Raw genomic sequence first — 23280 nt, forward strand, 5'->3', positions numbered from 1 at the left:
GTGGCGATGAGATACGCGAATCGTGCACGATTTATACGTATGCGAATCCGATCATAATAAACAAGACGTTATAATGTACGTATACGAATTCTCCGTCATGCGGGCGGTCAACGGCATTATACGAGGGCGTCACAAAAGTATCGTTGGTCGGTCTTATCTTTCGAAAAACAAATAAATCGACCACCCGCTTCATATTACTTGAGCGGTCGTAATTCCGCTACAATTCCCTAACCTAACTTAACCACCCGCCTCATATTACTTTTAACGGTATTATACAAATGCGTCACGAAAGTATCAATATATATATCGGCTCGGCGCCACGCTCAAGTAAACTATGCGACTCACGGTACAGTTAAAGATGCCGAAACGTAGCCAGACGGGGCCAACGTAATTGGCCGAAGACAAACCAATAGTTTTTAAACCACGGTCAGACGGGCCGATGAGGCGTCATTAGAATAAGCAAGAGAAGGGATAGTGGACCCTGGAAGAAAGAGAACGATTGTCAGTTCGACACAGTTCTTCTCGGTTCTGTTCTGATTTTAGCGTACTAAGCTACAAGTAGCTAACGATTAGAGTTATATCGAAATATAAAGGCGCAGTATACACGGACTTATAGTTCGTGAATTAAGTAATAATAAAGACAATACAAAACATATACAAAATCACGGTGTAATTGAATCGGATTACATCAACCCACATAACAAATCGAAAGTATGAAAAATAGAATTTTTGAAGTTATCCGTAGAAATGGTGCTTATACACATTATTAACATATAATTTTTAAACAAAACATTTTGTTCTATAGAGTTAATAAAGTAATATATTAAGTGGAACTATGGAATAATTTCGCCCTATCCTCTTACTACAACTATAGATATTTTTAAATAATTGTCTGCATAAAGACATATCCTAAAAAAATCATAAAAATGAAAAGGTCAGGCCATGTTCAAAAGAAGATACTCAAAAATTTAAACGATCTAATAATAAATTATCACGAAAAGTAACTGATATGTTATTCAAGGTGCCAGTTCAAAGTGAACATACGTAAAGTGTATATTATCTAAATTTAGTAATAATATATTATCATGAAAAGTAACTGTAATATTTTATTCAAGGTGCAAGTTCACATTGAATATACATACATATAAGTAAAACTGATTACAATTTGATTCTAGAAAATAAGTGCGATATGTTATTCTTAGTGCACAAAATATAATAGTCGTTTATAGAGATTTGATTTGAAATTCATACTAGCCCGTACAATGAAAAATAATTGCTCGTAATTCCAGAGTACTAATTTGTTAATGACTCAGAAAAATAACATGGCGGCCTGCTCTCAAATAACTATGATGTTTCTCGATGTCCATTTAGAAATAATGTCGAAGCTCTTACAGAATAATTACTACAACATTTGAAATACGAAAAGTATTACATTAGAAGAAGATTAGATTAGAATAAGGATTCAACGTATTTTTAAAAGCTCTACACACAACGAAGTGAATATACAAAACTATATACAAATACCTTTTTCTTCTGTGTTTCTGAAGAAAATTGTAAGTCAAATGAAACCTTGCACTTTGAGAACCATGTCACTTACTTTTCAGAGTCAAATTGATAAATTTTTTTTGTATATTTTAATGATATTTATTTCTCACTTGTATCTTGAATAATTAATATGTAATTTTTTATTGTATATTACGACAAATAATCAGTAAACTTTTTAAGCGTATAGCTTTATTGTAGTTGACCTGAGAACTGTACATTTATAAATTTTACTTAATATACACCCGTGTCGAGCAACAAGGCAAAGTTTTCTGATCAATAACTTACTCCCTGAAAATACGGTATAACACAAATCGGAAGTTGATACGAAAATTCGAAATTTTACTAAAGAAAGATTGGAGGTTTTTAATTTATACAATTTTCACAACTCTTATTTCAATTATTTATTCTACCCATCGAAAGTTTTTTGAGAGCAGGCCGCCATGTTATTTTTCTGAGTCATTAACAAATTGGTACTCTGGCATTACGAGCAATTATTTTTCATTGTACGGGCTAGTATGAATTTCAAATCAAATCTCTATAAACGACTATTATATTTTGTGCACTAAGAATAACATATCGCACTTATTTTCTAGAATCAAATTGTAATCAGTTTTACTTATATGTATGTATATTCAATGTGAACTTGCACCTTGAATAAAATATCACAGTTACTTTTCATGGTAATATATTATTACTAAATTTAGATAATATACATTTTACGTATGTTCACTTTGAACTGGCACCTTGAATAACATATCAGTTACTTTTCGTGATAATTTATTATTAGATCGTTTAAATTTTTGAGTACCTTCTTTTGAACATGGCCTGACCTTTTCATTTTTATGATTTTTTTAGGATATCACTTACTTTTCAAAGTACAGATGTATAGAGCAGCTTTTTAGTAATTCAAGTATTACAAATATATGTATTTTCGATTCTTATCACATAACTTTGTATAAGTAACAATTTATGCAATACAGTTCAAAATAATTGAAATATATGGTATATATGTACATATATAAAATATATAATTATATTATAGTATACATATATATTTTATTTAATCATATATGTAAATGTTTGTATAATTGTAATAACTTTTAACGATACATTGCACATTTTATTCAATTGCAACAGAATGAATTTATATTCTTGTATGAATATTGAAAATAAAGAATGGGCCCCTCCATTGCCCATTCTCGTGAGAACGCAACCATATATTTTTCTTCGTCTCTCCGATTTTAACACGACATACATATTTCTGTCTGATAATTTTTTTCTTGATGATACTTTTTGAAATGTCATGAAGCCTAGGTCAAATTAGAAACTTATTGCACTCGTTTTAATGCAGCGCTTACAGCAGCTTTTATAAAGCGCCAGAGCAGCCGATATTTTATTTTGGCGCTTACGGCAACTTTTATACAGCGCTAGAACAGTTGATGTTTTAATGTAGCGTTTACGGCAGCCTTTATACAGCGCCATTATTTAATCTGTTCTAAGAACAATATTTATGCCCCTTGTGCTCCTTTGGGCCATTTTTTCTTGAACACTTCCATATCATTAGAGTAATACCATTCCGATTTTGTGTCAGCTCTCAACATACACGTGTAGTGACCACGATTCATTTCTTTACCTTCGTGAAATAAAGCGCTTATTAGCTTGTACTTTTTTTTATTAATCGTGATATTACTCGTCGGCACGGCGGTCATTCGATTGTTGATAATTTTTTTAGAAGCACCGTTTATAAAAGTATATAAATTGAGCTGTATTACTACGACGGATAAAGTTGATTCAATTACGGTTTTCTTTTTCAACACGGTGCCCTTATATTTGTTACAATTGCCGTTTATCGTTTCCCATTTAGAAAATTCTACATTAATCAAACTTTGTAGAGTGACACCTTTTTTCCTTTTTAATGTCGAATGTATAGGTAATATTAACAAACTACTGCTTTCCAGCTTAGTTACATTGTAATTACATTTGACATTCGAGCAACATGTTACGTGTTTTAATTCGAGTTTTAATACATCATTGATGTCGGAATACGTCGACATTAGAGCCGTAAAAAATTCCGAAACATCTTGTTGTGTTCGTTCTTCGAAGCGTTTTCCGACAGATCTTCTAACCGCTTGAATGTTGCAATATTTACGTTCACCATACGCGCAGATAGCATCAGTCAATGCATTCGATGCTTTATTTTTCAGTATTTGTTGCCTAATACGTACGCAATGAAACGCACATTGTAATATTACATTAGCGTAACACGAAACAGCATCGTTATTGCAAAGGCCATATATTTTCCACGTAACTATACTTTCTGGTTTCTCACAATCATAATTCTGCATATCATCAATGATATTAGGGATATCCCATCGACGATCGTACATTTTCACAACCTTTTTCTCGGACGGATTGATTTGTGGCAGTTCAGATTTGAATATAGATCTCAGTCGATTATATTCTACAATGGCTCTCGAGTTTGCTTTAACTGATGCTGGATTGAAATTTATCAAATGTAGGCCTTCCAATTTACTTACTCGTGACAAACCTACATAGGCTTGACCATCACTGAATACAGTCGTTCCTAAATCCATCATTGCATTGTTACATGTAATTCCTTCGATTATAAATAATTCGACATTCTTTAATTTGTCTCTCAAAGTTTTCAAGACCATGTCTGACAATTGCGTATATTTTGGTGTAGATTCATGACTAACGGGTAGTTGAAACATTCTATGGATTGTCAAGCCATCGATATTGAATGCTGCGATACCCGTGGGAGCGGATATGGCAGTCGTTTTTTCCAAATTTATTCTGATCCAATGTTTAATCGTTTCAATTAGAAAACTTTTCCCTGTACCACCCTCGCCACTTACGTACAGTCGCAGAATCTGATTCTTATCTTGTAAAACTTGGCATACTCCATCAAAGACTCTTTTCTGGTCTTTGTTCAATTGCGACATCATTTGCGATAAATCAATCGGGTCGTCAATCTTACCAAAATCTTCCAGATCTTTCATCGCGTCGTCAGCTTCTATCGGATTACAATCCAGTTCATCGTCATCGGATTTGTCTCTGTCTGCTGTTTTCAGATCATTTTCGCGCTTCTCGAATAATTCAGCAACGTTCTCAAAAGCTTTCTGTATTTCTTCGAGCCTTTTGTGATATTTCATTACCTTCGTTAAAACAGACTCTGAATTCTTAAAGGCATCCGTGTAAGTCTCGAATGTACCTTTGAGTTCACTCAAATCTCTCCATGGTTTGAACAAAAGAAGCAGCGAGTAAAAGTATTTTTCGGGCTCAGTTTTTATATTAAATCGATAATGGTTAATTAAATAACCCTTTTTTCGTTTTTTTTAAAATAAACCCGATGCCAGTTTGTAACACTTGACTTCGTCATTATTTGACATCTGTTTCGTAATTTCCCAGAATCTGGCAAAATCGTACAAATTCAATGATTCTAATTCCTGAGGTCTATTTGGATAGTAATCATCGATGAGTGACGAACAGTAAATATTCGTAGAATTTTCATCAAGAGCTTAAATTTCATTAAATGTTTTAACTTTTTTATTTCTCACCTCATTAACATCGATCCATTTGACTATGGTATCATTATCCGTACCGTACAAGGGATTCCCTAATAGTGTATCCGCAGCTTCTAAAGCACCGCATTCTCTGTTATTTAATGAACGCATTGCAAAATTCTACAGTTTCGATGCCAAGGACTTATTCGAATCTATCACTTCAAAGTCTGTATTGCATTTTTCCGACTTTGTCGTGTATTTTGTTAAATATGAGTTTAAAAACTCTGATTTTTCTCTAATAAATTGTATGTCCATATTTCCCTCCCAGGCTAATTTAATAGACGGATTATAATCATTTATAAACCTTTCCGACTCCTTGCGAGGAAGATCGTACAATCTGCTCTTACTGCGTAAATTTTTTCTACCGACTATCGAAGTGATAACGTCTCTTAAAACGAAATTCTCAGTAACTGGCCGAGGAAAATCGAACCGACACTTTCTGTATATATTAGTTTCCGTTTTTTTCGTACGCATGCAATACGAGTTATGTTTATGATTCTGATCACTTATTACCATATCGTACAACGTTGGCAAAACATTGTCATCTGGAATTTCACACGTTACGTATTTTTGAATAAACGTAGCAACTTCTTCATCCGGCGATTTTTCTAATACTGGAGCATCTTTTATCCAAATCATACAATGCATGTGCTGCATACTTCTACGTTGATATTCCAGTCGCCAGAAGTAATGAATAACCTTTCCTATAGGATTATCGGACGAACAAATAAAATCAATCATGGCTTTGAATTTTATGCACATGAATCTAGAAGTACTTACAGGATCGTATGCGATTAGTTCGTTGATGCCTAACTTCTCTTTATCGGGATTCATATCTCGTAAATATTCACCCAAATCGGACCATTTCCATTCACTAGGACTCAAAGTCAAAAACCACGTCGCTGGACCGTAATGCAAAGTCATGCATTTTACATTATTGGACGGTTGTCGCCAAAATTGATCCGTATTTCTCATTTTTGCGAAAATACTCATTAAATTCGATTCTAATTCGTAACCTTTCAATTCGTTCAAGTATCTACCAGCAGTGTATCTCTCTCGTTGGTTAGTAACCATCATCGTATAATAGATACCACTTTTCAACTGTCGGTAGTTAGCATCATTGAAAAGGAAAAACAGATACTGCAGATTCACCCTGAATCTACTATGTTTCGACATCAATCGTGTTCTAATAAATAAATATTCCGGCAATGCAAAGTTTCTATCTTCTCGTTGTCCATTGACACCATCAGGATATAAATCAGGGAAACACATGACATCCAGATATTTATAACGATTATCCATTGGAAAATCTTCAATTTTCACCATTTGATAAAGCTTCAATGCAGATTCGTTATCGATTCTTTTCGCGTAAATTGGGTATATTGTATACTGATCGTTAATATCCGAATGTTCAGTGATTTGTGTGAGAAAAGCCGTACGTTTTGAAACGGTTTGATCATTATTATTTTTGTTTTGCTGTACATTGTACAAATTCAATGCTGGTAATTCCTCAACCACCTCATTTATTTCGTCATTGTCGCTTTCCTCATCGACAATCCTATATTCTGTTTCCTGCAACTTATCCTTTAATAGATCATCAGATGACGCTGGAAGACGAATTTTTGAGTAATGAGGATTATTTTCTTTCAACCATTGCAAAGCCTTATACATTTTATTAATATCTACCAAATTTTCCCAAACCACTTTAGATTTCTTGGGTATACCTCGAACGAGAATGTGCAACTCGTGATTCAAATTTATAGGATCTTCCGGAGGACATACCTTATCCAATGTTTCTTGTAAAGGCAGAGGCAAATGAAATGTTCTACCTTTTCCTAAACAGAGTTCGATTATATAAGCTTCTTGATTTAAAATGTGCTATATTTAAATCATTTAATTATTTTTTTCGTTCAAGTACAATTAACAGCAAAAACTGCATATACGTAGGTATGTATTTGACTCTACTGCCATTACTTGAAACAAATACATTATTCAATATTAACAAATTGGAACTCTGGAATTACGAGTAATTATTTTTCATTGTACAGACTAGGTTTAAATTTTTGAGGACCTTCTTTTGAACATGGCTTGACCTTTTCATTTTTATGATTTTTTGAAGATAGGGTGAGAGAGGACGAATGAGGGTAAGAGAAGACGAGATAGGCGAAAGAGGGTGAAAGAGAACGAAACAGGGTGAGAAAGGACGTACGAGGGTGAAAGAAAGAGGTGAGAGAGGGTGAGAGAGGACGAAAGAGGGTGAAAGAGGACGAAAGAGGTCGAAAGAGGGTGAGAGAGAACGAAAGAGGGTGAAAGAGGACGAAAGAGGGTGAGAGAGGACGAAAGAGTGTGAAAGAGGTCGAAAGAGGATGAGAGAGGGCAAAAGAGGGTGAAAAGAATGAAAGAGGGTGAGAGAGGACGAAAGAGAGTGAAAAAAGGTGAAAGAAGACGAAAGAGGGTAAAAGAGGGTGAGAAAGAATGAAAGAGGGTGAGAGAGGACGAAAGAGAGTGAAAGAGGACGAAAGAGGTGAAAGAGGACGAAAGGAGGGTGAGAGGGAATGAAAGAGGTGTGAAAGAGGGTGAGAGAGAATGAAAGAGGGTGAGGAGAGGACGAAAGAGGGTGAGAGAGGACGAAAGAGGGTTGAAAGAGGACGAACGGGGGTGAAGAGGGAATGAAAGAGGGTGAGAGAGAATGAAAGAGAGTGATAGAGGACGAAAGAGGGTGAGAAAGGCGAAAGAGGGTTGAAGCGGGTGAGAAGAGGACGAAAGAGGGTGAGAGAGGACGAAAGAGGGAGAGGCGAAAGAGGGGTGGGAGTGGGGGCGGGATGTGGGAGGGAAAGGGGTGGGTGGAAGTTGAGGGAGGTGTAAGTGAAAGGTGAGAAGAGATTTATACGCGGACAGAGAAGAAGAAGAAGAAGAAGAAGACGACGTTATTTCATTTTTCATGAAAAACGTCACTTTTTGACCGCTTGTATCTCCAGAACGGCTTGACCGATTTTATTTTTTCTTGGCTCAAATTACTCGTGGCGATGCCGCCTTTCAGATTATATTACGTGCAATTCAAAATTTTTTATATTTTAGTAGTTCTACACCCCCAAAAAATGGACTTTGATGGTGCAGGATAAGGAGACTTGTAGTGTCTTTTAAGGTCTTTTAGGGTTTGAACATGGCCGGAAACACTACCGCGTCTCCTGATATATAAATAAGGGAAATAATAAAAATTATTTTCAAAAAATAACAAATTATGAAACAAAAATAAACAAAACAACAATAAGTCTGCATATGAAAGAGACAACGATAAATAAACAACTTCTTTCTACAAAAGCGGTTTTCATAGTAAAAATAATGAAATTAAAAATAAATTTAGTAGAAAAACGAGAAAAATAGCGGAATTGTAAAACTAAAAAACACCATTATGAAATAATGTCAGAAGAAGCAAGAAAATTAAGGGACATTTTATAAAACTTCTATTATTATACATTATTTAAGTTATGTAATTTTATTTTTTTTATATTATATTCTATATTGTATTACTCACTTGCTGTTTGTATATAAACGAACGATTTTCCAAAATATTTGTTCGGTTAAGGCGTGTTGCATCATGCGCAGTATAAAGGGTGCTACGATTTAAATCAAAATTATATATATTAGATGTATTTTAAATATATATATTTATTATAATAGTTGCTTGTAAACATTGATTTTATTGATTTTATAAAGAAAAATTAGATATATATATATATATATATATATATGTATACAGGGTAATAATTCGAAAACAAATAAAAAATAGCAAAAGATGAAATTAAAAAAAAAGAAATTATAAGAATTATAGACGATATACACATATAGAAATAAGGGGAATAATAAAAAGAATAAAAATATCGCGTAAAAGTGAAATATAATTATTAAAACAATAAGTTGTAAGAATAAGATAATCACAAAGAGAATATTTAACAGGATATTTTACGTCTTTAACACATTATTTTGCATGAACGTAAGTATCTCATAAAATATTAATTTTTCGTCGATCTTGTTTCAAAAATTTGGTATATAAAATATTGAGAAAAATCAAAATTTTTGAAAAAAAACTATAGTTTATAAATTTATATATCAATATAGTTAGAAGCAAAATCGTCTCCCAATTATCTCAAGAATCTTCCATTAACAGGTTTACTACTAATTCTGTGATATCCTGCATATATATTCTGCATATGTACAATATAAATTTAAATATTAATTAAAGAATATAGATATACGTATCAACACACGGACATAAGCGCGCGTGAGAGTGTGTGTGTGTGTGTGTGTGTGTCTGTACTATTATAAAATTAATATTTAATTATAATCCAAATATGTAAAGAATTAATTATCTTATAACTTTACACATTAACTTCATCAACATATTCACAAATTATAAAATCATTACCTGATTAAAGCAGCGATTATTTCGTCGCACCGAAAATTGTCGAAAACATCGATGATATGAACACGCGGCCAAGAACAACACGTGTGAAACGCGTGGCATCGAGCATATCATTCTAAATACAAGCCGCACGATTACGCACCCCTGTCGCGCAGCCTGCGGTCTAATCAGTTTGTGGCCGTGAGAAGACTGACATCTCAGCAACTAACTTCGGTAAGTCATATACATATAAAATTCTGTAAACTATCGTTCTAACATCATCATCGTCTTTAATAAAATGTAGAATCACTTAATTAGTAGTCAGCAATTAAGTTCGTTTATTATTAATAATTTATTTCGCGAGAACGACTAGCATTAAGCGACGGAACATTGTCATTTTTATGAACTTTTCGGGATCTTTTCGTGAATTTTTGAGATATTCGCATCTTATTTATTGGTTCCGTGATTATAATTATGATTTTACATATAGTTTTGCAATAGATATATTTCGGACGTGCTTTAATGTTACTCTTGTCGTTCGCGCATAAAAACTTGTTTACGCGCATCGACTCGTTATATCAGGTGTTCGAAATATCCAGATCTTATTTCATTTTATTATAATTCCAGATGTACTCAAACACCGAAATGGCAGAGAGAGATGTAAGTATTTTATTTTTCATTATAAAATACTATTATTTTTTATTATAAAAAACTAATACTCTTTATACATTTCAGATACCGATGAATGAAGCCGACCACGTCGCCGCCGAGCCCGTCGCCGCCGGCCCCGTTGCCGCCGACTATCGTAGAGGTTAGTTATATTTTAATTTAATTAAATTGATATAAGCTAGATTAATCGAAGATCGTTTAATTAACAATTAATATGATCGAAATCAATTCAAGATTATTTAATTGACAATTGATATAAACGAAATTAATCGGAGAACGATCGATTAACAATTAATACAAGCTAATTTAATTAAAAGTTTTTTAATTAACGATTAATATGAGTTAATTTTAATTAGAAGTTTTTTAATTGACGATTGAAAAAAACAGATTCAATCGAAGACAATTCAGTTGACAATTGATTTGAGCAGAAACAATTAAAAAATATTTAATTGACGATTAAATATAGCAAATTTAATGCGAATCTCTTCCATTAATGATTGACTTAAGAAAATCGATATAATTTCTCTATTTCCATTAATTAACAATATGTAACGATTAATACAATTTAAATTTTAATCGAAGATGTTTGATTGATGATATTAATATGACTGAATTTAAATAATATATATCTTTTCCTTGGTTCTAGCAAAGTTATTGTACGTAATAGTTACAATATAAATAATAAATAATTTACGTTTTTTAAACCATATTTTTATTCAGAACATTTTCAATTCATTATACATTTTATTATATTTAATTTAATTATATTTAATGTTAATATATACTTCTCGAATTTTTTTTCATTTGTTCTAAAATAATAAATGTATAATATGTTATAATAAAATGTGTTGTACATATATACAATATATATTATAATTCAAAATTATTAATCAATAAATATTGCAGGAAGTTTGGTAATACAACGAAGTGTAACCATACAGTTTCCTTCTGGAGAACATTTCTGCAATCAACTAGGTAACCATTTCACAATGTTTTTACATATTACATTCAAATTGTGTTTATTTATTATAAATAATTATATGCATAATAGATATGCAACAAAACTATTATAACAATATATTTGCAATCCAGATATTATATGAAACTATTCACACACAAGAAAAATAATATTTTGAAAAGTAATTGCTGGTGTACGATTACATTTTTGTTTAATTGGCAAACAAATATTTAATAAAATTTATTAATTTAAAAAAAGGAAAAAGAAAAATGAATCTTTTCAATATAAAAAAAATATAAATATATAAATAAATACATAATAACAAAATATATACATTCTAAGCATTTAAATAATAATACAATTTTAAAACAAGACCATTTATATAAATATTTATATACAACGTATTCTAATTATGTTATTCAATATTTTCCAATATTTCTCTTTAATAATTTATTTATAATAAATAAACACAATTTGAATGTAATATGTAAAAACATTGTGAAATGGTTACCTAGTTGATTGCAGAAACGTTCTCCAGAAGGAAACTGTATGGTTACACTTCGTTGTATTACCAAACTTCCTGCAATATTTATTGATTAATAATTTTGAATTATAATATATATTGTATATATGTACAACACATTTTAATATAACATATTATACATTTATTATTTTAGAACAAATGAGAAAAAATTCGAGAAATATATATTAACATTAAATATAATTAAATTAAATATAATAAAATGTATAATGAATTGAAAATGTTCTCAATAAAAATATGGTTTAAAAAACGTAAATTATTTATTATTTATATTGTAACTATTACGTACAATAACTTTGCTAGAACCAAGGGAAAGATATATATTATTTAAATTCAGTCATTTTAATATCATCAATCAAACATCTTCGATTAAAATTTAAATTGTATTAATCGTTACACATTGTTAATTAATGGAAATAGAGAAATTATATCGATTTTCTTAAGTCAATTATTAATGGAAGAGATTCGCATTAAATTTGATATATTTAATCGTCAATTAAATATTTTTTAATTGTTTCGGCTCAAATCAATTGTCAATTGAATTGTCTTCGATTGAATCTGTTTTTTTCAATCGTCAATTAAAGTACTTTTAATTAAAATTAACTCATATTAATCGTTAATTAAAAAACTTTTAATTAAATTAGCTTGTATTAATTTTTAATCGATCGTTCTCCGATTAATTTTGTTTATATCAATTGTCATTATGATAATCTCATTATTCTTTGTAACATGATCTTACATGAAAAAATTTAATTCTATATTAACACAGATGTTACCGTCAATTTCATCAACTTTAAACTTTCCTGACTGAAATTTGAATGCGAGATAGATAGAGAATCGTACACCGCGTAACGGTTAAAGAAGAAACTAGCAATTATTGCATAACTGTGACGTATCGTTTATGTCAATAACGTAATGAATCTATAATTGTTACATAAAATTGTTATGTAATTTTGGCGTTACTTTATTATATATGTATTTATGTATTTTGATTAATGTAAATGTGTATACTCTAAAAGTTTCGTAAATACTACGTAATTTTAATGACATAATTGTAACATTATGTTAAATACGTAACGTTTATGTATTTTGGTTAATATAAATGTGTATACTCTAAAAGTTTCGTAAATGCTACATAATTCTAATAACTAATTGTAACGTTATATTAAATACGTAACATTATTTTGTTGACATCAATGTATACATTCTGTAAAAACTTTATTATAATCATTTGTTCGAAATCGAACGGATAAAGAAAGCTGAAAGGAAGGGCATTAATGTATTACAATCAAATTCATGCAATATAAGCATGCAGCATGCACATTACGTATATAAAACCTTAAATTGTAACCGACAGACTTTAATATTATTTAAATCGCGCTCGGCCGCACAAGTATACATATACCTCGCGCCTGCGAAAAAAGAAGCGCTTGCGTTAACTTTCACTTTAATCGTAAACACCGCGGTCGCGCGAGAGGAGAGAAAATCAAGTGCCAATAACAACAAAATATGACTTGCTAAAAGGTAAATAATTATCGTAAACGTACTTTCGCCCTTAACATCTCGATCGAACAAGGGAAAATGTTCGCGAAGGTTCTCAAAATCCGGGCCTATATAAACCTCCTCTCTCGTGACCGCGGCGCTCTTTCCGATTGCTCGTCGCGAATAGAGTGTGCTTCTACTTTCCGAAAAAGATCGCTTGTCTTTTTCGGTTTTCTCGTCTAATTACCGTTGCTTGCGGAACAGTCAGTAATTTATTTTCGACCCGGCTTTTCTCTCGTTTATTGCATTCATTTCTTATACATTCGACTCGGCTATCTTTTGGTAATTTCTGTGCGGTAAAACAATTGTAATTTTTGTTAATAGTGAAATATATTTTTTGTTAACGATACGTGTGTGTCGAGTGTAGTGCCTATCTATCGTCTCGCTTCCGACCGTCCTTTCCCGCTATCCGTTGTGCACATTTTTTGGTCCTTCGAGCCGGATACTTATCCGGAACCTCCTGTTAATCCGGTGCCACGGAAGCGATCGTGATTAAGTGTCGGTGACCAGTGCCCCTGGAAAAGAGAGGCAGTGTGAGAGATGGCAGAAACAAAGGCGATCATTGCCACCGCCACGGTACTATACGGCAAGATCTCGCGCGCGTACGACAACTTGCGGAAGCTCGGCGAGGCCAACATCACCCTCGGCGCAGTAGAGGCCCGGCTTCAAAACCTCGAGAAGCTGTGGGAAAAGTTCGACGCAATTAACGATACGCTAGCCGATCGTGTGGAAGAGATAAAACATGATGTCTACGCCAAGCAAGACATCCCGTCATTAGGTGAGGAAGCTTACCTGCAGAATAAGGGCCTCATGCTCGACCTAAAGAGCGCTCTCCAGCGGCGGCTGCAGGCAGCCAGCTCTACCTCGGCCGCGCCAACGACCTACGCTCCTCGGACAGCGCTGCCAAAAATCCAGCCACCGACCTTCGCCGGGAAGTACGAAGACTGGCCGTCCTTCCGAGACCTCTTTCAATTCCTCATCGGCAGGAACCAGGCAGCCAGACCTGTTGAAAAACTGCATTACCTCAAGCTCTGTGTAAAGGGTGATGCGGAACTGCTAATACGCAATTTGAGTACGACGGATGAAAATTACGAGATCGCCTGGAAGACGTTAAGCAATTTCTACGAGAACAAGAGGTTGTTAACTCGTAACTACCTCAACAACTTTCTGGCTCTTACTAAAATGAAGAGCGAATCCGCAGCTGAGCTAGGGCGACTCTTCCACGGCGTAAAAACAACCGTAAGTTCGCTGAAGAGCATCGATCGTCCCATCGACCGCACGGAGGACCTCTTTGTTCACCTTGTAGTTGAGCTGCTCGATAATCGTTCGCGTCGCGAATGGGAGAGCGTCATCAGCCACACCACCAACCCGCCTACCTACGCCGAATTGGAAGGATTCATAGAGCGACGGCTGCATACCTTAGAGGCTCTGTTTCCTGTGAAGAACGACAGCCGCAGCAGCAGCGACACCAAAGCAACTCGAAGCCATCACGTAAAGAAAACTGAGCCGAAAGACAGGTCCAGAAGTCGGTGCGCCGGTTGCCAGGGGGACCACTTCATAATGTTTTGCAGCAGCTATAAGGAGAAGACGGCTACAGCGCGCATGCAGTTTGTACGTGAACAGAACCTCTGTTCTAACTGCCTGGGGCGCCACCAGCTGACTGAGTGCGCGTCAAAAAAGACCTGTATGACGTGCGGCAGTCGGCACCACTCTTCTCTGCACGACGCCTTCCGCGACGCCGAGACCGCTACGACATCACACGTGGCTCAAGGACAGCCCTTCGCCTCTGTCACTGTGCTGCTCGCCACTGCTCGAGTTCGCGTCCTCGATCGTCACGGATCATGGCATCCCGCCCGAGCTCTGATCGACCAGGGCTCAGAGACGACCATAGTTTCGGAGCGGTTGGTTCAACGACTGCGACTGCCTCGCACGTCTGCCGCCGTCAGCGTCTATGGACTCGGCGAGCAAAGGACGGGAATCGCCAAGGGCAAGATCAAGCTCACCTTTCGAGCGCTCAACGGTGAGACGTCCAACTCCGTCTCCGCCTTGATTTTGCCGAAGCTGACTCTATTCTCCGGAGGATGCCGCCGAAGCCTGCAATCCTGGACACATCTCAGGGACCTAGAGCTAGCCGATCCAGAATTCCATTCCGCTGATCCAGTAGACCTTCTGCTGGGCGCCGACGTCTACGGATTGATCATCCGCCAGGGTCTGAAAAAGGGAGGTCCTCAGGAACCGGTGGCACAGCAAACTTCGCTAGGCTGGATACTCTCAGGAGCCATCAACGATAATACACGCTGCCAACGTATGTCCTCCCACCATTGCCAAGTGGAGGAAGACCTCACCTGTTTGGTACGTCGCTTTTGGGAGCAGGAAGAGGTTCGACAGCCGTCTCAGCTCTTCACCAAGGTCGAGCGGGAGTGCGAGGAGCACTATCGTCAGTACCACACACGCAACGCCGATGGCCGGTACGTCGTGCGCCTGCCCACGACGGAATCTCTACCGGATCTCTCTGGAACAATCCGCGCCGCCCGCCGGGCTCTGCAACATACAGAGAAGAAATTTGATCGAGAGAGCGAGTTCAGAGGTATGTATGTCAAATTCATGCAACAGTACTTAGACCTGCGCCACATGATGCCTGCTCCGCCTTCGACTACCACGCGTCCTGGAGCTTGCTATCTACCGCATCACGGGGTCCTGCGTCCTGACAGCACCTCCACAAAGCTGAGGGTAGTCTTCAACGGCTCGAGCTCCTTGCCAAACGGAGACTCTCTCAACAGATATCTAGCAACGGGACCGAATTTACTACCTTCTCTGGCCGACATCCTACTGAGTTGGCGACGCCATCGCTACGTCTTCGCGACTAACATCGAGAAGATGTACAGACAAATCCTTGTGCACCCCGACGACCAATGTCTGCAAAGGATATTATGGAGAGAGAGCAGCAACGACGAAGTAAAAGAGTACTGGCTAAGTACCGTTACTTACGGGCTTTCCTGTGCTCCTTATCTGGCGATCCGTACTTTGCGCCAACTTGCCGAGGATGAGGGACATCGCTACCCGAAGGGAGCTCTCATCCTGCTGAGCGACGTTTACATGGACGACATCCTGGCAGGCGCGGAGACCATGGAGGAAGCCGAGGTCATGATCCAACAGCTGAAGGAGATCTGCAGGGCGGGCGGCTTCTCGCTTAAGAAATGGTCGGCAAACCATTCGCTGTTACTGAACCAAGTGGAGCCCGACGACCGGCTTCGACAAGAGTCTAGATGGTGGCTGCCCGGCGAGAGTCACTCTACGCTCGGTCTAAGATGGCAACCTCGTGACGATCTCTTCGCATTCGCTACCAAAGCGATCACACTGTCGACCTTCAGCAAACGGTCGGTACTTTCGTTGACAGCGAAGATGTTCGACCCTCTTGGCTGGCTGGCACCAACAACGATATTGGCAAAAATCTTCATCCAGTCTACCTGGTTGCTAGGTCTGGATTGGGACGCTCCGCTACCTTGCGACGAAGCGAGAAGATGGTTACGATTCCAGAGCGAACTGCCGGCTCTGGAAAAAGTAATCGTACCTCGATGGCTGGGAGGTGTGACTGAATCAATGTTGGAAATCCACGGATTCGCCGATGCCTCCGAGCGTGCCTACTCCGCAGTGATCTACCTGAAGAGCAAAACAAAGGGCATTACTAAGGTGACTCTCTTAGCTGCCAAAACCAAGGTCGCGCCATTGAAGCAGGTATCATTACCTTGACTGGAGCTATCTGCAGCGACTCTTCTGGTCCGTCTCGTCGCCCACACCTTGCCGATCATCGGAGCTGAAAGAGCACCTCTTCACATGTGGTCAGATTCCACAGTCACGCTCGGCTGGATCCGAGGACATCCATCGACGTGGGCCACCTATGTGGCCAACAGGGTCAGCGAGATACAAACGCTGATTCCTGATGCCCACTGGCATCACGTACCAGGACGAGAAAATCCAGCGGACTGCGCCTCTCGGGGACTATATCCTGGTGAGCTGGTTGACCACCCGCTCTGGTGGCAAGGTCCGGAATGGTTAGCAACGGAGAGCAGCCCGTGGATAAACAGTGGAGAGGAGATTCCAACGGAGGACCTCCCAGAGAGACGAGTCCGGGCCCACGCCGCCGCCGTTGCCGAGCTGGAACCCGAGTCAGAATTGCTGCTGCGCTATTCTTCTCTGACCAGACTGCTGCGGATCACTGCATGGTGCCGTCGCTGGTGGCTGATCCACCGCCAGCTTCGTCACCCTCAAAGCCAGTCGAACGAAATCAGCGCCGACGACCTGACGGAAGCCCGCCTCTCCTGGGTTAGATTGATCCAGGCTGGAAAGTTAAAAGAAGAGATTAGACGGTTGCGACATGGAACGCCGCTGCCGTCGCGAAGCGCCCTGCTGAAACTAAATCCATTTCTGGACAGCGAGGGACTCCTACGCGTCGGCGGGCGCCTCAGCAACGCTGACCTGCCGTATGATGCCACTCATCCGCTAATACTGCCCAGCGAGTCTACCTTCACTAACCTCGTCATCGATGACCACCACCAGCGGACTCTACACGGCGGGACGCAGCTGACCTTGTGCTCTTTACGTCAGGAATATTGGGTTCCTCGAGGTCGCTCGCTGGTGAAGAGACGCATCAGCCGATGCGTCAGGTGCATAAGATGGCGAGCCGCCATCCCACAGCCTCTCATGGGCGACCTCCCGGAGCCAAGGGTCAAACCAAGCAGGCCGTTCCTCCACACCGGCATCGACTACGCCGGACCGGTTTGGATGAGAACCTCTAAGGGTCGCGGACACAAGGCATCGAAAGGTTTTATTGTCGTTTTTATCTGTTTAGCCTCTAGAGCCGTTCACCTCGACGTAGCCTCGGATTACTCCGCCGACGCCTTCATCGCTGCCTCGCGCCGGCTGATCTCCAGGCGTGGGATCTGTATCTCATTGTACAGCGACTGCGGAACCAATTTCGTGGGTGCTGACAGGCAGCTAGGCGCTCTCTTCTCTGCTGCCAGTGCCGACGGACGCCGCATCGCCGCCTTCGCCGCACAGGAGAAAATCCGGTGGCATTTTAATCCACCGGCGGCACCTAACTTCGGCGGTTTGTGGGAAGCCGCTGTGAAGTCCATGAAACACCATCTGCGACGAGTAATAGGTGATGCCCGGCTCACCTATGAGGAGATGGCGACGCTGCTCTCACAGATTGAGGCTTGCCTCAATTCTCGACCGTTGCAGCCCCTGTCCGATGATCCTGAGGACGTAGCGGCTCTCACCCCGGGACACTTCCTAATCGGTTCCGCTCTCTCCGCCGTACCAGAACCGTCGCTCGAGAGAGAACCTTCGGCCCGATTATCGCGCTGGCAGCTCCTGCAACAGATGAGGGACCATTTTTGGTCCCGGTGGTCCAGCGAGTACTTACATACGCTGGCCCATCGGCCAAAATGGTCCCGAGTCAATCAGGAGGCTTGCATCGGTCGGCTGTGTTTGATTCGAAGCGAGCATACTCCACCAACGAGGTGGCCGCTCGCGCGCGTCACGCGCTTGCACCCGGGATCCGACGGCCACGTGCGCGTGGTCGAACTACGTACCGCTAATACCAATTTGACGCGACCCGTAAGCAAGTTAGTATTTTTGACCGACGGCGCCGAAGTTTCACTCGAATCAAAATTACACGTCGTAAGCGATTAACCTAATTAAAAAAAAAAAAAAAAAACTTCACACTTTCCGCTATTAGATATTCACATTCATTTGCACATCACCGTCATATCGTTGCACTCATGTTATCACCATACTTTGTTACAGGTAGAACACTAAAGATTGTTCCGAATTTCCGCGACGTTTAACCGACACGCGTCTATACTGACGCCCGACACAAACAGCTGATCGGCTCTGCATTCTATTGACAAATTCCGTCGGAGCACGTGCGCTCCACGTGCCAGTCACTCGCTAGCGCGTGAATAGGCGCGCGCCCTTACTTTCGCGCTACGGTTCTTATATTGCAGGTGTACTGCAAGGCGGGCGGAATGTTCGAAATCGAACGGATAAAGAAAGCTGAAAGGAAGGGCATTAATGTATTACAATCAAATTCATGCAATATAAGCATGCAGCATGCACATTACGTATATAAAACCTTAAATTGTAACCGACAGACTTTAATATTATTTAAATCGCGCTCGGCCGCACAAGTATACATATACCTCGCGCCTGCGAAAAAAGAAGCGCTTGCGTTAACTTTCACTTTAATCGTAAACACCGCGGTCGCGCGAGAGGAGAGAAAATCAAGTGCCAATAACAACAAAATATGACTTGCTAAAAGGTAAATAATTATCGTAAACGTACTTTCGCCCTTAACATCTCGATCGAACAAGGGAAAATGTTCGCGAAGGTTCTCGAAATCCGGGCCTATATAAACCTCCTCTCTCGTGACCGCGGCGCTCTTTCCGATTGCTCGTCGCGAATAGAGTGTGCTTCTACTTTCCGAAAAAGATCGCTTGTCTTTTTCGGTTTTCTCGTCTAATTACCGTTGCTTGCGGAACAGTCAGTAATTTATTTTCGACCCGGCTTTTCTCTCGTTTATTGCATTCATTTCTTATACATTCGACTCGGCTATCTTTTGGTAATTTATGTGCGGTAAAACAATTGTAATTTTTGTTAATAGTGAAATATATTTTTTGTTAACGATACGTGTGTGTCGAGTGTAGTGCCTATCTATCGTCTCGCTTCCGACCGTCCTTTCCCGCTATCCGTTGTGCACATCATTACATACAGTATAATAACAAAATTGCGATATTTTTTTTATTTAATGTGACATCGCAATTTCGTTATTATAATTATATAATAGTTATAATAAGGTTTTTAAAGAATATATACATTGATATCAACAAAATAATATTAATGTTACATATTTAACATAACGTTACAATTATGTCATTAAAATTACGTAGTACTTACGAAACTTTTAGAGTATACACATTTATATTAACCAAAATATTATAATTATATATAATAGTTATAATAAGGTTTTTAAAGAATATATACATTGATATCAACAAAATAATATTAATGTTACATATTTAACATAACGTTACAATTATGTCATTGAAATTACGTAGTATTTACGAAACTTTTAGAGTATACACATTTATATTAACCAAAATATTATAATTATATATAATAGTTATAATAAGGTTTTTACAGAATATATACATTGATATCAACAAAATAATATTAATGTTACATATTTAACATAACGTTACAATTATGTCATTAAAATTACGTAGTATTTACGAAACTTTTAGAGTATACACATTTATATTAACCAAAATACATAAATGACAACATAATTGACAATTGATATAAACGAGATTAATCGGAGAACGATCGATTAACAATTAATACAAGCTAATTTACAATTGTCAATTAAATAATCTTTAATTGACTTTGATCATATTAATTGTTAATTAAACGATCTTCGATTAATCTAGCTTATATCAATCGTCATTGTAACGAAATCTAATTAATCTTTCTAAAATTAATCGTCAATTAAAAATATTTTAATTAAATCTGTTCATATCCTTTGTTCAATTATAAAAAATTTAATTGATATTTTGCCATCTCTGATACCCAGTAAACACGAAGGGATCATTTACGAAACAATTACATAATAATCTATATATGTATATGTTATGTTATAGATCGGCGAAACAAAACAATGACGTATCATTTATGTCAATAACGTAATGAATTTGTTATGCAATTTTGGTGTTACTTTGTTATGTAACATTTATGTATTTTGGTTAATATAAATGTGTATACTCTAAAAGTTTCGTAAATACTACGTAATTTTAATGACATAATTGTAACGTTATGTTAAATATGTAACACTAATATTATTTTGTTGATATCAATGTATATATTCTAAAAAAACCTTATTATAACTATTATATATTATATAATTATAATATTTTGGTTAATATAAATGTGTATACTTTAAAAGTTTCGTAAATACTACGTAATTTTAATGACATAATTGTAACGTTACGTTAAATATGTAACATTAATATTATTTTGTTGATATCAATGTATATATTCTGTAAAAACCTTATTATATAACTATTATATATAATTATAATAACGAAATTACGATGTCACATTAAATAAAAAAAATATCGCAATTTTGTTATTATACTGTATGTAATGATTATAATAAAGTTTTTACAGAATGTATACATTGATGTCAACAAAATAATGTTACGTATTTAATATAACGTTGCAATTAGTTATTAGAATTATGTAGCATTTACGAAACTTTTAGGATATACACATTTACATTAACCAAAATATATAAATGTTACGTATTTAACATAACGTTACAATTATGTCATTAAAATTACGTAGTATTTACGAAACTTTTAGAGTATATACATTTACATTAACCAAAATACATAAACGTTACGTATTTAACATAACGTTACAATTATGTCATTAAAATTACGTAGTATTTACGAAACTTTTAGAGTATACACATTTACATTAACCATAATACATAAATACATATATAATAAAGTAACGCCAAAATTACATAACAATTTTATATAACAATTATAGATTCATTACGTTATTGACATAAACGATACGTCACAGTTATGCAATAATTGCTAATTTCTTCTTTAACCGTTACGCGGTGTACGATTCTCTATCTATCTCGCATTCAAATTTCAGTCAGGAAAGTTTAAAGTTGATGAAATTGACGGTAACATCTGTGTTAATATAGAATTAAATTTTCTCATGTTGAGATCATGTCACAAAGAATAATGAGATTATCATAATGATAAGTATCAATTAATTATTAAATTTAATAAACATTTAAATTATATATTGATTAAAAAATAAATATTACATTTACTATCTCATTAACTAATTTTTCATATTTATCTAACTCATTTATTTTTTAATCAATATATAATTTAAATGTTTATTAAATTTAATAAACATTTAAATTATATATTGATTAAAAAATAAATATTATATATATTTATATATATAAATAATTAATAATTAAGAAATATTTTCTTAAATATTATAATAATTATTAATATATAATATATAAAATTTATTAATAATTAATACTCTATTTCTCTATATATAAATATTTTATTATTTTAATAAATAATTAATTATTAATTAAATAAATGATTTATAATAAATTTATAATAGTTATTAAATATATTCTAATTAATAAAATATTTATATATTTTATATAAATATTAACCTTATATTATTATAACATTTTATTATAACATATTATACATTTATTATTTTATACCATACCTAGATATACCTAAATATACCATATTATCTAATTACTAAAATAATTTCTTTTTTAATTACAGTTTACAGAGGAAGACGCGCCGGAGTTCGCGTCCAAGAGGAGCGCTTTATGCGCTTCCTCATGAAACTGTCCTCGCCGAATTATTATTGGGGCAACAGGCCGAGGAGGGGCGGACGAGAAGGCGGACGAGGACGGGGACGGCGAAACGCCTAATAGCATATACATACATTATATATACATAAATAAATATACATATATATACATTCTTCATTTTATTTAAATAAAAACCCTATCAAGAGACACGGTAGTGTAACGCGACCAGGTAAGGGCATAGCCGAGACACCGTATATCTTAACGCGAGTCGGACATTTGAGTCTTTATAATATTTTGAATCCTCAATAACGGCAGAAGCAATCGAGTTTATACTAGACTTAATCGATACACGTATTCACACGTATACAACACATGCGCACACATATATCACACGTACACAACACATGCAAGATGCATGTAGTGGTAATTTTGTCCATCTCGCACGTTTTACAACAGACGGCGTTAGTAGTGCTCCGCGATATTGGCAGCGTGCGGGGTTATGTAAAAAAAATAATAAATATTGACGTGCGGGGTATAAAATAAATATTGATACGTTATCATTTTAAACTATTTCTTTTATAAAAATAATTACTTTCTTGCTACACTACC

General features: G+C 36.5%; 1 long non-coding RNA gene across 1 annotated transcript; it reads left to right on the forward strand.

Moving 5' to 3' along the window:
- Positions 1-9252: 9252 nt before the first annotated feature.
- LOC146724993 (uncharacterized) lies at positions 9253-22839 on the forward strand. The gene is made up of 4 exons (XR_014925363.1): positions 9253-9765; positions 10159-10191; positions 10267-10342; positions 22640-22839. It is a non-coding gene; the product is annotated as an uncharacterized LOC146724993 (long non-coding RNA).
- Positions 22840-23280: the final 441 nt, after the last annotated feature.

This window comes from Nylanderia fulva, unplaced genomic scaffold (assembly GCF_048542155.1).
Source record: "Nylanderia fulva isolate GAGA-0341 unplaced genomic scaffold, ASM4854215v1 Scaffold109, whole genome shotgun sequence".
Classification (NCBI taxonomy): domain Eukaryota; kingdom Metazoa; phylum Arthropoda; class Insecta; order Hymenoptera; family Formicidae; genus Nylanderia; species Nylanderia fulva.